Below are 17542 nucleotides of genomic sequence, written 5' to 3'. Positions count from 1 at the left end.
ACCTTTCACTCAACATCAGCAAAACAGAGGACTTGACTGTGCTCTCCGAGGAGAAGTTGGGAGAAGACACACCACTCTTCATTGAGGAGTTAGTGGTTGAAAGGGCTGTTAGCTAGGGCGCCTATGAATTTTGCACAGTACTGTAGTAATTTTATGTGTTGTACTATACTGCTACGTCAGAAGAAAACATATGTGAGTGATGATAAACCTGGTTCTGATGTGGGTCTCCATTGTGGACTGAGAGTGGGAAAGGGCAGAGAGAGGGGGATCACGGTTGGGAAGAGAGAGGAAAGGGAGCAGGATGCACCAAAGAGGCATTCTGTAATGATCAATAAACTTGAAATCAAATGATCCAGTCTGGTTCTCAGAGCTGGGTGTGTCCACCCCCTCCTGAGGCGCCCCACCATTGACATTCTCAACATCCTTCGCTCCAGCCATATTTAGAAACTTGCTCTCTGCTCCATATTGACAAATACAATACTGTGCGCAGAAGTCTTAGATACCCGAGCTCTATATATTATGTGTGTGTCTAAGTACAGTAACATAGGTGATGAGGGACTTTCACGATGGTTGCCGGATTTTTGAGGCATCACCTTTTAAAGATGGTGGGGAGGCCAGTGCCCATGATGTACAAGTTCAATAAAAACAAAATCAAGCTGTAGAGCAGTGAAATAGCTAACAAATATGTTATACTTATAGACAGACCAGTCCAGCAAGATCTCAGCTTTGTCAAACATAACACCTTTTAAGAATAAAGAGTAAATGGAATTGCATACAGAAGATCTCTCCCCATCATATAGTTTTGTAGGCACCCCAGTGCCTAAGACTTTTGCATAGTACTGTATGTCAGATATTCTGATTGACTTAAGTTCAAGGGTGTAGCGATGGTTGACCAGTGTTGGTGCAAGGACACAAATGATCGAAGTGAGTTATTACCGAGGACATGAACATTAGTTGGAGAGATTGCCACAGAATTTGCAACTCCACCCAGGAACCTACATGGTGGGTGGCCTCTTCCAGTAACTAATCAGTTGAAGAGGAAAGAAGCAGTTCAAGAGTGGCTCTCCAAGAGGTCACAAAACTAATGGGCTGGAATTCTCAGGATGAAAACAGCAGAATGTAATTATATCCTTCCTCCCTCTGCTCTCCAGAAACCTGTACTGAATCAGAGTTCTCTCAAAAATCGGAAGGTTGCTGTGTGAGTGAATAATCAACATTATTCCCCAGTTACACTCACAAAATTCCAGCTTACACTCTACTTCTGTTATTTTTAAGAACCTGCTGGATCTCACCACAAAACGTTGCATATTATATTAACATTTAAGAATTTTGTGCTGGGCAACTTTCTGAAACTTAACTTGGCAATTAAATTTGGTAACAGTAATTTGGAATGAATATTAATCAATAACTCTGGTCTAAAAAAAAAGGGCAAATGATAGATTTTAATCCTTTTATAGTGACTCCCCACTTAACATTACCTAAAAGACTACAGGTTCTCATTGTAAGAAATTAAGTACGGGAGGAACTCAGCAAGTCAGGCAGCATCTACGAGAGGAATAAACTGTCAATGTTTTGGACCGAATCCCTTCATCAGGACCAAAGTGTCCACTGTTCTTTCCTCTTCATTGATGCCAAGTTCTTCCAGCATTTTGTGTTTTTTTGCTCTGGATTTCCAGCATCTGCAGACCCTCTCGTGTTTTTGTTCGTCAACATACCTTGCTGCTCGACTACAAACATTCAAAGGTTTGCATTCCATGTATTTCATCAAAGGGCAGCTGCTTGGGGTGTGCTGAGAACCAGGTTTAAAGCCTGGATTTCCACTGATGCTACCACAACAAAGAAATGGTCACAGCTTGTCATGGAGACGCCTACTGCAAGGGTGGGATAGTATGAGTGAAGTGACTCAGTAACGTGGACCACCAGGTCGGCACGGCAGCGTAGCAGTTAGCACAATGCTTCACAGCAACAGCTGTCAGATTGGGGGTTCGATTCCTGCTACTGACTGAAAAGAGTCTGCACATTTTCCCTGTCTCCTCTGGGCTCTCTGGTTCCCCCTCACATTCCAAAGATGTACGGGTTAGGGTGAGGGAGTGTGGGCATCCTATGTTACCACTGGAAGCTTGGGGACACTTTCAGACTACCCAATACAATCTTCGCTGACTGGATTTGACACAAAAGACACATTTCACTGAATTTTTTTCAATGTACATGTGATAAATAATGCTAATCTTAACTGGGGGCCGACGCTCTTCATGTCAACAAAGTACTTGAATTACACAGTTTATCTCAATACCACATTTTGCACGTGAGAAATACCGCAGCCTCCCCCCCTCTTAGTTCGGTTTGTCACCAGATGGAAATCTCTAGGCTACAGAGAGACCTGCAGTCAAATAATGAGAGGGGAGGTAGCAGCTTGAATCGCGTCCAGAGGATTAGGCAGTCCGCCAACAACGGATTCGGAAGTGCCAGCTCTCAGCAACGTGCAACACTCACCGAGCTGGCCATTGTGCTTCATATCTCGGTGGTGAGTGAACACGCTCATGCCCCAGCGGCCATGAACTTGTCTCTAGAAGAGAGAGCTGTTCCACGTCAAGCTGTGAGGTGATTCATTGTTGGACGTCAATCAGCTTCCTGGCACACAGCACCGTCAGTAATAAGGCCTCTACCTCTAAGTACCGCTCGAATAACTCCTTAGAGCATTGATTCCACCAGCTCCAACATTCATGGGAATGCATCTCAAATGCTAATAGAGTGAGCAGTGTGTGTTGCAAACCTTTTACAATGAATCACAACATTTTAGTACTGAATTTTGTTTTTGTTTTCTCTCCTAATCTAGTCCTTCCATCACTTACTTGGTTTCCTTCCGAGATCTAATTTGCCCTCCATCTCTGACAATCCACTAAATCAATCAGTAAAATACTCTGTGGAGGAAATAATTTCACCGTAAACTGAGGCTCCTGTTGCCTTTGCCCCATTATAATTAGATTTGCAATTCAGCACGTACAGAATCGGGTTTATTATTGTTGACATATGTCAAAAAATTCATTGTTTTAGAGTAACAGTACAATGCAATACATAAAACAAACTATAAATTACTGCAAGAAATACAGTACTGTGTAGAAGTGTGAGGCTGAGACTTTTGTACAGTACTGTTGTAATTTTATGTATTGCACTGTACTGCTGCCACAATACAGAATTCATGACATTTGTGATAAACCTGATTCTGATATGGGTCTCCAATGTGGACTGAGAGTGGGGAGGGGGCAAGGAGAGGGGAATCATGGTTGGGAAAAGAGGAAGGGAGAGGGGAGGGAGCGAGAAGCACCAGAAAGACATTCTGTAATGATCGATAAACCAATTGTTTGGAATCAAATGGCTTTGCCTGGTGTCTCAGGGCTGGATGTGTCTGCACCCACACCAAACCCCACCCCCCACCGTCCCTAGCATTTCTTCTCTGTCACCTGTCCCACATCGCCTTTTAAAGATGCCAATGGCCATGATGGAGCTGTACAGGTTAAATGAAACCTACAGTGCAGTGAAGTAACTAATAAATATGGCATATCAAAGACAGACCAGTCCAGCGAGATCTCAGCTTTGTCAAACACAGCAGCTTTGAAGAATAAAAAAAATAAATGGGATTGCTTACAGAAGATCCCTCTCCTTCGTGTAGTTTCTATTAAAATCAGGACTAGGCTTGCAGTAAACACAGCAAATTCTGATTCCATCCAGGTAATAAAAGGAAAATTACATTTCAAATTCAGCAGACAATGAAAAATCATAGGGGAATAAACAAAGGATGAGAAGGCATGAAACACAGAATTGATAACCATTCCTGAGAGTAGGTGTGTTTGAGTCAAAGACCTTTAAGATGCAAGCCTTGAGGATCATAATCAAATCAATTTTCCAAAATCCATTAGCCACCATTTATAACTCTTTCAGTAAACTAAACTTTATTTCTGGAAACATAAAAAAATATAAATTTCTAAGTCACCCAACATATTTTTACAGTGAAGTGCTTTGTCAAGATGCACGGCAGAGAAGGAAAAGGCTGGTGTGGAAACATGCAATGAAAATGTACCGTGTCCTCGAGAATAGGTTATCTATCGAAGCCAATATTGGGTAGCATGATCTGGACCCAAGTCAGGCAACTTCACACTCTGAGCAGAATAATGATGAAACAAGAATCTCAAAAGTGAAATCAAATAGATGTCTGTTGTGTTCCCCTCCGAATCCGAGTTCCCTGAAGGCTGGAACCAATGAATACGGACTGGGTTAGAGGTGTGAGAGTGTGACAAGGAGAGAGTGAGTGTGAGTGTGAAAGTGACAGAATGTGTGAGAGAGAATAAGAGAAAGAGAGATAGAGAGCGAGAGAGATGGAGAGAAGGGAGAGAGAAAGGGGGAGAGAAAGGGGGAGAGAAAGGGGGAGAGAAAGGGGGAGAGAAAGGGGGAGAGAAAGGGGGAGAGAGGAGGATGAGGCTCGTTTTGCTGTTGTTGTCCTATTGTGTGTTGAGCTGTGTTTTACTGTATTCTGCGTTGTTCTGCTGAGCACTGTGGGTATGTTATGTTGGTACCGGAATGTGTGGCGACAGTTGCAAGCTGCATCCTGCACACCCTTGGGTGCATTTGTTGTTAATGCAAACAACGCATTTCACTGCATGCTTCAATGTGCGCATGATAGATAAACTTGAATCATTAATACCAATTTTAATAAGGTTCTTTTGCGTTGCAAGAGCCTGCACATGGATGTCAAGCTGAAGAGCCAGAAAAGAAAATTCTCTACAAATCTTGCAGTTAATTCCAAACTGAATTTTGGAGGCAATATTCAAAGCAATAGTGTTGCCATATAAATCCATCATATACAATGGTACACTACAATCAAACCACTAATGTCCCCCCATTATATTGCACCAGACCAAGACAAAACACAGTCACCTATCTTTATTAATTCTTTCCCAAGAGGAACAATTCATTGTTTGGGGATCATAATGACTGAAAACCTTCACAATTATAGGGAGAGTAAGGCTAGAAAATTAAGCTGCATCTGAGCAGACAGATATTAATATTTTCATTACATCTGATTGGGAACTCAATGCAGAATTTCCCACGTTAAAACTACTTGCATGCTGAAAAGCGATTAAGCATGAGAATTGTCCGTGATGTTGACATATTCCCTGTGAAGGATAAGTCAACAGACCTGAGGAAAAGAGCTTTAATCTGTTCGCATATGAGAAGCACACCCTCCTAGCAACTTCCTTGGCTCTGCAAGAGGTTAATGAGATAGAGGTGCAATTTAAAACATAATTTGTATCAACCACATTCGGCTCCCAGGTAGCTGGACATCTGTGCATACTTGAGACTTTAAGCAGTGGATCTGCTCATAACAAGTGGATGAACGGACATGAAAAACACAGCTGCAATTGCAGAATTGCGCTTTAGAGGAATAACTGATCTGTTTATTTATGAATGGTTCCAGCAAGTGACTCATTCAAGTGAAGCCCTGTGATTCAGAAAAGGAATAAGATAGAACGGAAGTTTCACATAAAGCATCGATATGACTATCGGGAGGCACGTTAAGTGGCAAAAGATATGCTAAATATTTAATTTTCTCAAAATCTCACTGTTAACCCAGTTTGCTGAAAACAAGCAATTTGCTGGCGGAGTGCTGACAGTCAAACAGGTTCCAGGTGAGAAGCTTCTGAGGATCGTCACCTCATCATGGCGGAGAGGCTTGTGAGTTCCTGAGATCCCGAGACCAATGGCGAATGGAGTTTAGCCACCCGGCGCTCAGCTCCTCGCAGGGGCACCCATTTCAGGGAGGTCAGCGAGGAGGTTCTGGGCGAAGAGCAAGCCAATTAAGACCTTAATGGTGGTGCTGGCAGAAGACGACGATGCGTCACAACAGCAGTGAAGGTGGAGGAAGGCTGCAGCGGTGAAGAGTCCCCAGTCGTCTTGCATTCTAGGCCGCTGGACCCTGACCCTGATCTGCCAAGCAGTATCCGGTGTCTGGCCATACATCAGCCTCCCCACATTAAACAAAGTCACTCACAGGCGTTAACTATTAAGGGAATAGCCCTTAGAAGAACATCAGATTCAACTTGATGGATCCCCCTACTCCAGCGACGAGAGAAAGGGATCGTAGATGGTTCAGATTGAAACTTTGCCTCAACATGGCAAGTTGATATTCTTCCCCCTGCCCCTCCCCCCCATCCTTGGACCGTCCAGACAGGAGCAATACATACGTCAGGCTATTCTCTACTGATTACAGCCACGGCATTCAACGCCATCATCCTCTCAGATCAACAACCTGGACCTCTGTACCTCCCTCTGCAACTGGAACCTTGACTTCTTAACTGGGAGACTACAGTCAGTACAAGTAGGAAATAACATCTCCTCCTCGCTGACCATCAACCCAGGCGCACCTCAAGGATGCGCGTTTGGCCCACTGTGCTACTCTCTGTTCACTCCCGACAGTGTGGCTAGCACAGCTCAAATGCCATTTATAAATTCGACGATGACGCCACTGCTGTTGGCGATGAGGAGGAGTACAGGAGTGAGATACATCAGCTGGCTGAGTGGTGTCGTGACGAACGCCTTGCGCTCAACGTCAGTGAGACCAAAGAACTGATTATGGGCTTCATGAAGGGGAAGTCAGGAGGACGGACACTCACCAGTCCCTATCAAGGGATCAGCAGTAGAGTGGGAGAGCAGCTGCTAGCTCCTGGGCTTAAACATCTCAGAGGATCCTGTGCCCAAAATACCCATGCAATCATGAAGGAGGCTACACTGCATTTGGAGCACGAGGAGATCCGGTATGTCACCAAGCACACTGGCAAATTTCTGCAAATGCAGTGTGGAGAGCATTCTGATTGGTTACATTATTGTCCAGTATGGATGCTCACAGAACTGGATCAGATGAAGATAAGAGGGTTCTGGAGTCATCCAACCTTACCATGGACACTAAGCTCCCCACTATGGGAGGTATACAGTACTCAGAACTTGAAAGCTCAAGAAGGTGGCAAGTATCATTAGGGATCCTCACCATCCAGAACATGTCCTCTTCTCATTAATACCATCAGGGAGGAGGTATAGGGGCCTGAGGACACACACTTATCAACTTAAGAACAGCGTCTTCCCCTCTGCCATCAGATTTCTGAAAGGTTAATGAACCCATGAAAACGACCTTGCTAGTCTGCTCTCCCTATGCACTATTTACCTATTTTAGTGTAACGTATAGTAACAAGAGTCGGCATTGCTCTGAACTTCTGCTCCAAAACAACAAAATTTGATGACACATGTCAGAGATAATAAACCTCTTTCTGATTCGGAGATGCTGCCCGATTCACTGGATTCCTCCAGCAGACTGCTCATCGCTCCAGGTTCCAGCACCCGCAGCCCCTTGCATCTGCACTACTGAGAGAGTTGCTCTAACAAAAAACAAAGTTTTACATGAAGTTGAACATCTCACAAAAGTAGCATATTCATGAACTAATTCCTCGAGTTCTGATGATATAATTACAAACCAACACAGAATCATTAACTGAAATGCTTGTAAAAATTACCAGAAATGAACTTCAGAAAGAATAATGTCTGTAATTATGTAATTCATCAACAGCTTGCTTTTCTATTGTTCCAGACACTTAATCTGAATGTTGTTTTGTCTAAATTGAACTTAAGAATTGCATTATGCTATTTCTAATAGCTGGCATTTCTTTACCGAAGCGAGTCCTTTGTCACACTCTCAGCAAGTCATATTTCATTATTTCTGAGTTATTCACAAGCATTCAGCTCTCCATTCTCTGACCTGGAAATGCTTGATGATGATAATTATTGTGTTACAATAAAATAGTGCTTCATTTCTTGCATTCTTTATTTATAATTAAGCATGTTGTGATTTCAACATTCAGAACAAAATCAAACCACCTACTGTTCCAATAAACACAAATAAATTTACATGCATTCATATCCATGCAATTTAATCTACTTAACTTAAATTGCTCTGTTTTCAAAAAAAAATCATCACAATTTTCCAATCCAACAACACGGTAGCGCTGTGGTTAGTGCGACGCTATAACAGAGCAATTACAGAGTTCAGAGTTCAATCCCGGCGTCCTCTGCACAGCCTTCCCATGGGATACATGTGTTTTCTTTGGGTCCTCCGATATCCTCCCACAGTCCAAAGGTTAATTCGTCATTGTAGATTGTCCTGTGGTGAGGTCAGGTTTGTAGGGGTTTGCTGGGGCGACTTGGCTCAAAGGGCCAGAAGGGCCTGTTACAAGCCGCATCATTAAAATAAACGAATAAACATGCACTTCTGCTCCAGCACCCATCCTCCAGTACTCAGTGGTTTGTGTTCTCCACGGTTATTGAACGGTGCTGCCCTCACACAGTAGCACGAGGTTTAGTTCATTCATCTTCTGTTTCTTATCAGCTCCATTTGCTAAAGTCACCCTTTTCCTGTGGCTTCATCAGCCCCATTGGATCTCAAATGTGGCCCAGATTCCTTGTTTCTAATGCTGCTGGACTCTCTAACATCAACTGCTTTAAGGCGTGACATCTCCTTGGTTACCACGGAGCTTTTTTGCCCTTCTTTCCCTTCCTCTGTCTGCATGTTCCAGTTGGACATTTAGCTGATCAGAGTCTTTCTCAGGCTATCCATTGTCTTCTGGGTTGGGCTGGAAGTAAACCATTGTGCTGGTGCAAGAGATTGAAGTATGGTCGGTATCTCAGTCTTCACCTTATCACAGGCTGTTTTTTTATTATTGACTTCTTCACTTTCCCACTTTCCCAATGCGCTGATGGTGCAGGATGAGTGAACATCGGCTAACGCGCAAGTCGTGCAAACAGCAAGTTGTGACCCGTTGCCTGCTACTGCCAGGATCTGGCAAACGGAGCAACAGGAAGAGAAAAATGGCTGAATATGTGATTGAGCTGAAGTTCTGTATTTCAGAAGGAGCTGGAAAAATAATCAACCCATCAGCTAGCTTCGGATGTGAGGAGGGAAAATTACAGAAGAAAGGTTCAAGGCATTGTTAAGGATCCCTACCACCCACACCACTATTTCTTTGACCTGCTACCATCAGGAAGGAGGTACAGAGGTTTCAGGACCACAACTGCCAGACTGGGTAACAGCTTCTTCCCTGAGGCTGTGAGACGAATGAATACCCTGCCACCACCAAGAGATCTTGTCACTTGGTCAGCATGCTGTTTGAAGTATACTGCACTGTTTACCTGTGCTGCTTACATTTTGATTTATATTTTATTAAATTATTTATGTAATATTTTGGTTTATGTGCTGTATGTGGTATATGCTTTGTGAATGCACTGTGGTCTGGAGGAACATTGTTTCATTTAGTTGTACTGTACACATGTTCAGTCAGATGACAAAGAAGTTGAAGTGTACTGTGACCTTCAAACAAGTTTGGTCCAGCACTTCACTTTCTGTTGCATTGCTTCCACAGATCTTCACACTTCACGTTTTCACGTGAAATAGTCCACTTCGGCATTCACGCCTGTCCAGCGCAGTGATTCGCAAGCTCTATTCCAGGTAACGAGAGCCTGGCTGTAGCATTTCTGTTCTCACAGCGTCTGCAACTATGCATTCCTTCATGACTGAAATCCAATCCCTCAGAAGCACCGAGTTCATTTCAAACGCTGAAGCGCAGGGCAAGGCAGTAAACAAGCACCCGCTGCTTCTTCTGCCAACTGCACGCAATCCTTGTAGTGTTTTATTGAGCAACGTGCCTTTGTAACTGTCAATGGCTCTGTCCGAGGCAGACCCTTCAGCAGACACACTCCAATTCTGCACGTCTGCACTGCAGAATTTACTGCTAGGTTGGAAGTTACTAAAGATTTTTGTTCTGCTCAAATCTGCCAGGACCCTTCATTTCTCCAATTAATTTGTCCCTCTTCAGGGCTGTTTCAGATCTTAAGGACACGGACACACACACCACCCGCCCCCCCCCCCACCCACACACCACCCGCCCCCCCCCCCCACCCACACACACCACCCGCCCCCCCCCCCCACACACACACACACACACACACACACAAAGTGCTGCAGTGTGAAGGCTGATTTATACTTCTGCGTCACATCTACGCCGTGGGTACCGCGTACCCTACGCCATAGGGTGATGCGCACCTCTCCAAAAAAGTAACTCACGCGTTGTGGCGACGCAGACCGCAACAACTGTGATTGGTCCACTTGGTAGCATCACATTTCCTCCTAAGCATTTCCGGTTGCTTCTTCTCCTCCATGTCTGTATACCGATGCGAAATAGATGAACCAAATCGTCAAATCTACCTGCCGACATGCGAAAAGGTTTGAAATGCATTTCCTCGTCCAGGTCTCTCACAAAGAAACTCAACACAGTGGCATAGAAACCCCACCGCCAACTAGCGTTTTGGCACACACCAACGCATGCTCACTATGGCTTAGAGCCTACGCAGAAGTGAAAATCAGGCCTACAGCGTAGCCTGTACACACAAGTATAAATCAGCCTTAACGTGGTGTTAACCACACCCAGTCGGCTACAATGGCCAGGCTAACTCATTGCCGTGCTCAATACCAGACGCCCAAACAGGCATGTTAGCCCAAGCAGCCAAAGAAAGTTACCACATTGACTGAGAAAACAATTCAAGGATGTTTTCAGATCCTCCTAGAGTGAAATGTCCCTACTAATTTGTGACGACTCAAAATGGAGATAACTCTCTATTCTGCCCTCACTCAAGACTTTTCCCCATTTTCTCAAGCTAGACAGATCGATAACTTCAGTCCCTGTGTAGCTGTACTTCAAGGCGGTTTTATTATTCACCAACGTGTTACAGTGCACAAGGAGCTGGTACACAAAGCAAGTACTTCTTGGCGTTCTAACAAAAGGCAGATTCAAATATTGACTGAAATTCCTCCAACTGCTAACAAGTGCTTCTGATGAATGACTGAATATACAAGCAATTTTATAAAGGCTAATGCCTAATGTTGAAGGCTAATTGCTTAACAATGTGATAATGAGTAATCAACAGCTGTGAACCCACAAGTAAGCAGTGAGACTTAGTAATTAGTAATAAAATAGCAATCCAAATCAGGTAAGACGTAACTCTTGGGACTGAGACTCCCAAGTCAGGGAGTAGTTTCCAAAGACAGATGAAAAGAGGTGGGAGCAAAGGAATTCCATAGTTTTGGGTGTAGGTAGCTGAAGAAGAGAACACAAAGGATAGAAAGGTACAAGATGCAGATAAACTAGAAACCCATTTGGCCCACCTGAATTAGTCCATCTACACTTTGCAGGGGTGTCAAACTCATTTTAGGTCACGGGCCGGATTGAGCAAAATGCAGCTTCATGCGGGCCGGATCAGTCGGACGCGTGCGAACGCAGCTTTCGTTGCCTCCGTTTTTTCAGCCTGCTCTCATGTGTCTCAGTCTCTGCTATAACTACAAAGTGTTTCACTTTACAAATTCCGTTTCTTATGAAGAAGAGCAAGACTGCCGAATAAACACTAAAAACCCTGAAAACCTGGTACCTGAATAAACTCAGCATTAGCCATATCATACGCCATAGGCGCTTCGATTACTGGGGCCAGCTTTAATAGTAATTAGATATTATCTCGCGGGCCAAAGATAATTCCACCGCGGGCCCGATTTGGCCCGCGGGCCTTGAGTTTGACATATATGATCTACAGAGATCTTACAGTTCTCTGCCGGAAGCATTCAATTGCTTCTTGAGCAATTCCAGTCATGAATAATTTTAATTTCCAGTCTCCCTGTAAGAATATTTCATATCTCAATCACTCATGAATTTTCTTATCTTATTTCTCGCACTAAAATATGCTTGCTTTTTTAATATATTTAAAGGATTCCAATGAATTCGTAAATGGAAAAGTAATAATCTATAACAGAATTCAGCAAATATCGTTTGACAAATGAAAAAATTACATTTTATTGAAACTCTCAAATTGTGACTGAAATGTACACACAAGAGGCACTGTAGCAACTCATTCCCCAGTAAATCTTAAACCTTATGGCCTCTCGTCGTGGCTATCCCTCGAGGTCCGTTTCCACAGAGCGAAGACGCCAGTGGTGTATTTAACGTGTATTTGATGTTGCACTCCAAGAAGCACACGATACTTCACAAATCAACCAACTGATTCCAGTGGAATGGAAACCATGACAATTGGAGCTGATGGATTTGTTGCAGCCTTCATCCGCCTTCACAGCCGTTGAGTTCGAAGTAACCTCGTCCGCCTGTTCCACCATCGAGGTCTTGGTTGGTTTGTTCTTTGTCAGGGACCTCACCCTTGACCTTACCGCCATGGGTGACCCTACCAGGAGCAGAGCTCCAGACGGCATCGCTCTCGGGATCTCAGGACCACACAAGCTTCTCCATCACAACAAGGTGACAATCCACGGAGAAGACAGCAATCAAATGAGAAATCCACCTGCCACAAGTGCAATACCAGGACACTCACCAATATGACACACGAAACATCAACAGTCCCTTCCTTTCCACAGAAGCTGCCAGGTTTCTCCAGCACCTTGTTTGTTGCCAAAAATTCCAGCATCTAAAGCCCGTTATATCTCCATCGTTACAGGCAGTTCCATTGATTCATTGTTGTTGGGAAAAGTTCTGGAAATCACTGAAAGCATCATGGGAGTAGCTTTGCCACTCTTACTTTCTGTTCCGGTGTGGCAATCACTGGTACTGAATGTCCTCTAATTCCCTGGGCTGGACGTCCTGCTCACTTAAGGAAGCATCTTCTGTAGTCTCTCCTTTCCAGGTGTAGTGATCTCTGCAGGATCACTGTTCGGCTTTCCATGCAGGAGGTCACTTGCATATGGCCTTTCCTACATGACCGTGCCCAAAGCAACGCCTTCATGTAGCGTCCCTGTTCTTACTGAGTTTGCTATGTGATGGTGCAACAGACTATCCAGTCGTATCACTGGGCAGGCAGGCTGGACTCATCAGCCTTGGTTGGCAGCCAGCTTACAAGGACAACTCTGACTTCAAACCCCAGTAGATGGGACTCGTTAGCCTTGTCAGGTGGTCTGTCTAGAAGGAAAACTCCGATACTTAACCTACAGACTTGCGGTCACCTCAGTGGTCGCAGCTTGCTGTGTCATTGTGGAATGTCCCCCAGCCTGAAGAGTGGAATCAGTGTGCAGGTGATGATCCTCACTATAAACCTACATAGCGCAAGTGGGAAGCAAGTTTCTTAATAAAGAAGGGGCAAAAAAAAACAAGTGTTAGATGACACTGGAAGTCACAGTCTCAACTCCTTTACAGTAACCAATGATCATGCCATCAATCCTGATCTTTGTGAGTGAAGAACCAGCTATCATTGTCCTTGAACTAAAGGATACAGTTAACAGTCAGCCATATTGAGAGGATTGGAGATTCTGGGGTTGCACATTAGTTTAAACAGATAAAGATGGCGGATTTCCCTTCCTGAATGACATTAGTGATTCAGATGGATTTTTACATCCCTGCTATTTTGTCATCAACTTTACAAATATCTGTTATTTGAATTTACTCAGTAACAGTGGTGGGGCTCCAATTCATGACACTTGATCAAGAACCCAAGCCTCCAAAGACTCGTCCAATGACCTCACTATGATTGTACCAGATCTGAGAATTCAAAGTTCCAAGTAAATGTATTATCAAAGTACATATACAGTACCTATAAAAAAGTATTCACCCCCCCCCCCCGGGGGTTTTCATGTTTTATTGTTTTACAACATTAAATCACAGTGGACTGAATTTGGCTTTTTTGATGCTGATCAACAGAAAAATACCCTTTTGTGTCAAGATGAAAACAGATAGCTACAAAGTGATCTAAATTAATTACAAATATAAAACACAAAATAATTTATGGAATAAGTATTCATGTGTTGCCTTTATGGCATTCGTTTAGTTTATAATATTTTTGCTTAGTAATTTGTTTGTTAGCATTTTTTAGTTAAAGTTAGGATTGTTTAAAGTAAATTCGTTGTCTGTGATATATCGCAGCATGTGATGATGTCACATCCGGTTTTGCCGCGTCTTGTGGGAAAATACCGGTTTGGAGAAACGGGAAGGAGGGGGCACACACGTGCGAGATCAGAGCAAGAAAAGTTGTCTTTCTACGCATTAGAAACATAGTGAAGCAACGCTGTAAGTTCATGAGATAATCGATATGTTGAATTAAAATGTTAACGCTGATTCTGTTAAAAGTAACGACGGTTGATAAGGTTTATGTTTTTGTTAGTTAAAGAGTTGCGGATAGTTTGTGTTGAAGTGTATTTAAATCAGTCAATGGCATAAGTAGATTCTGACTGTATGCTGCACTTTAATGTAATGTAGTTGTTGTGGTTTTACTTTTGCAAATATTCACGATGTAAATGTGATATCAACAGGGAAACAAATACTGTACAAATCTTGTATTGTTTTATCAACAGTTTTCACCATACGTTAATGTGGATGAGTGAACAGTAAAGGGTTAATCTTACTGTGACCCTGTTTTCATTGACGACGGTTTACCTCGGTGTCTAGTTCAGCGTTCCCTTACACCTGAGCAAGAACACTACAATTCAGCCCCCCACCCCCTTGAATATAACACAACAAATCATCACTGGTGCAGGCAATTGGTTTTAGAAGGCACATAATTAGGTAAATTGAGATCTGTTTTTGCAGACCTGTGTGCAGTCAAGGCGTTTCAACTGATTGTAGTAAAAATACACCTGTATCTGGAAGGTCCAACTGCTGGTGAGTCAGTATCCTAACAGAAACTACACCATGAAGACAAAAGAACACTCCAAGCAACTCCATGAAAAGGTTATTGAAAAGCACAAGTCGGGAGATGGATACAAGAAAATTTCCAAGTCACTAAATATCCTTTGGAGTACAGTTGTCAATCATCAAGAAATGGAAAGAATATGACACAGCTGTAAATCTGCCTAGAGCAGGACGTCTTTGAAAACTGAGTGACCATGCAAGAAGGGGACCAGTGAGGGAGCCAACCAAGAAATCTATGACAACTCTGGAGGAGTTACAAGCTTCAGTGGCTGAGGTGGAGAAGACTGCGCATAAAACAATTGTTGCCTGGGTGCTTCACCAGCCACAACTTTGAGTGACAAAGAGAAAGCTACTGTTGAAAAAAAACTCATATGAAATCTTGGCTAGATTTTGCCGGACGGCATGTGGGGGGTTCGGAAGTCAGCTAGAAGAAGGTTCTATGGTCTAATGAAACAAAATTTAGCTTTTCGGCCCTCAGACTAAACACTATGTTTGGCATTAGCCAAGCACCACACAGCATCAAAAACACACCACTCTACTGTGAAGCATGGTGGTGGTTACATCATGCTCTAGGAATGCTTCACTGCAGCAGGCCCTGGGAGGCTTGTGAAGATAGAGGGTAAACTGAATTCGGCAAAATACTTGGAAATCCTGGAGAAATACCTGATTCAGTCTGCAAAGGAACTGTGATTTGGGAAAAGATTTGTTTTCCAGCAGGACAATGACCCCAAGCATAAAGCCAAAGCGACACCGAAGTGGCTTTCAAACAACAAAGTTAAGGTAAGGAACGGCCAAGTCAGAGTCCGGACCTCAATCCAACTGAGGGTTTGTGGCTGAGTCTGTTCATTCACGATGCCCGTGCAATCTGACAGAGCATGAGCAATTCTGTAAAGAAGAATGGGGAAAAATTGCAGTTTACAAAGCTGTTAAGAGACCTATTCACACAGACTCAAGGCTGTAATTGCTGGCAAAGCTGCATCAATTAAATACTGATTTGAAGGGGGGGAAATGCTAATGCAATCAATTATTTTGTGTTTTATATTTGTAATTCATTTAGGCCACTTTGTAGAGATCTGTTTTCACTTTCACATGAAAGAGTCTTTTTCTGATGGTCAGCATCAAAAAAGCTAAATAAAATCCATTGTGATTCAATGTCGGAAAACAATAAAACACAAGGGCCTCCAGGGGGAGGTGCTGAATGCTTTTTATAGACACTGTAGGTCACCATATACTGCCCTGATATTCATTTTCTTGTGAGCATTCACAGCAGGACAAAGAAACACAACAGAATTAATGGAAAAAAAACTACACACAAAGACTGACAAACAACCAATGCGCAAAAGAAGACAACCAGTGCAAATACAAAAAAAGTAACAATAAATCAGCAATGTGGAACGCTTCCAGTGAGCTGCTGCACCTTCTTGGTGTCGATTAGCTCCTCGGTCTCATTGTCGTTCTTATCAAACTATCTCTGGTTCTTCTAGGTGGAGAAGCCAAGTGTCTTTTCACAGGTCAACCAGCAAGTTGTGGTTCCTATACTCCTAGTTGACATGTTCTCCATCAGGCTTTACCAAAGACTCTCGTTGTACCCCATCCATCAGTCATTCATTAATTCTTTAGGTCACAGGTATTCTGGTGATCTTCTGCACTTAAGTACTTGTACAGGTTTTTTTTAAGGATAGAGCTTCCAATTCAGAAATGTCTTGCATTTAGAGCAGATACACTCCCTGACTTCACTGTCATTTGCATCAAGAGCATAATGCTGAACGGTTAAGCTATGAAGTGCATCTAGCTCCTGAATCCAGGGCAAGATTTGACCATCAGCATGCTTCACATTCTTACATTAAGTCTACAATGTGTTGACCAAGGCTACATCCACACTACGCCGGATAAATCCGTAACCGAAGCTTTTTCTCTTCGTTTTTATCCTCCGTCCACACTAAAACGGCGTTTTCGTCTCCTGAAACCGGAACTTTTCAAAAACGCATTCCAGGGTGGGTATTTTTGAAAACACTGCTCGGGCAGATCAGTGTGGACGGAGTAACGGGAGACTTTTGAAAACACTCTCAGATGGCAGTGCGCTATTTCATTGTTTTCTTGAATGCAACCTAACAATTTCAGAACAGACAGCAATGAGACTGAAGCCAGAAGAGTTAGAAATGTACTCACCAAATACTTTGACCCATAACTTACTGAATAAATAAGTATACTCACTTTGCCCTGTTTTCTGTCCTTGCTCGTATGAAGGTGGTTTACCTATTTATGCAAGTACTTCTCTGACAATAGATGTGTAACAGCCTAATGTAACATTGTATGGAAATACAAGATAACACTGATGCAGACATGTTTTACACATTTAACAAGGTGCTTTATTAATGCAACAGAGTTAGTCAGTTTTTCAATGTTCGTCGTCAGCCGGGTCAATCTGTCAGTGAACTCCCTGTCGGTTGCCTCCGTATGCTTCAGTATTTGTTTTTTTTTTAAGTTTTAAGTTCTCCTGCACGAGAGCCAACAGCTGTCCGTTATTTTAAGTTTTTCTAGTCTGTAACTGAACAAACGCGCACTTCTACAGCAAGATTCAACACCAAACACGTCGCATGCTTTCGGTAGATGTGTCCTGCGCATGCGCAGGAGGAGGAGATTTGCCGAAATCTCCGTTTCAGTGTGGATAGAGATATTTTCAAAAACACGTAGTGTGGACGCCTATCGTTTTTACGTGAAACCGGCGTTTTCAAAATTATCCGGTCTAGTGTGGATGCAGCCCAACAGGGAGCACC

General features: G+C 43.2%; 1 protein-coding gene across 3 annotated transcripts in view; it reads right to left on the bottom strand.

Moving 5' to 3' along the window:
• The window catches only part of LOC140714720 (zinc transporter ZIP11-like), a 770421-nt gene that overhangs the window by 420087 nt on the left and 332792 nt on the right, over nucleotides 1–17542 (bottom strand). The gene's annotated exons all lie outside the window — the stretch shown is intronic.

Source organism: Hemitrygon akajei, chromosome 22, assembly GCF_048418815.1.
Source record: "Hemitrygon akajei chromosome 22, sHemAka1.3, whole genome shotgun sequence".
NCBI classification, from domain to species: domain Eukaryota; kingdom Metazoa; phylum Chordata; class Chondrichthyes; order Myliobatiformes; family Dasyatidae; genus Hemitrygon; species Hemitrygon akajei.
This window is presented reverse-complemented; position numbering and strand designations above follow the sequence as displayed.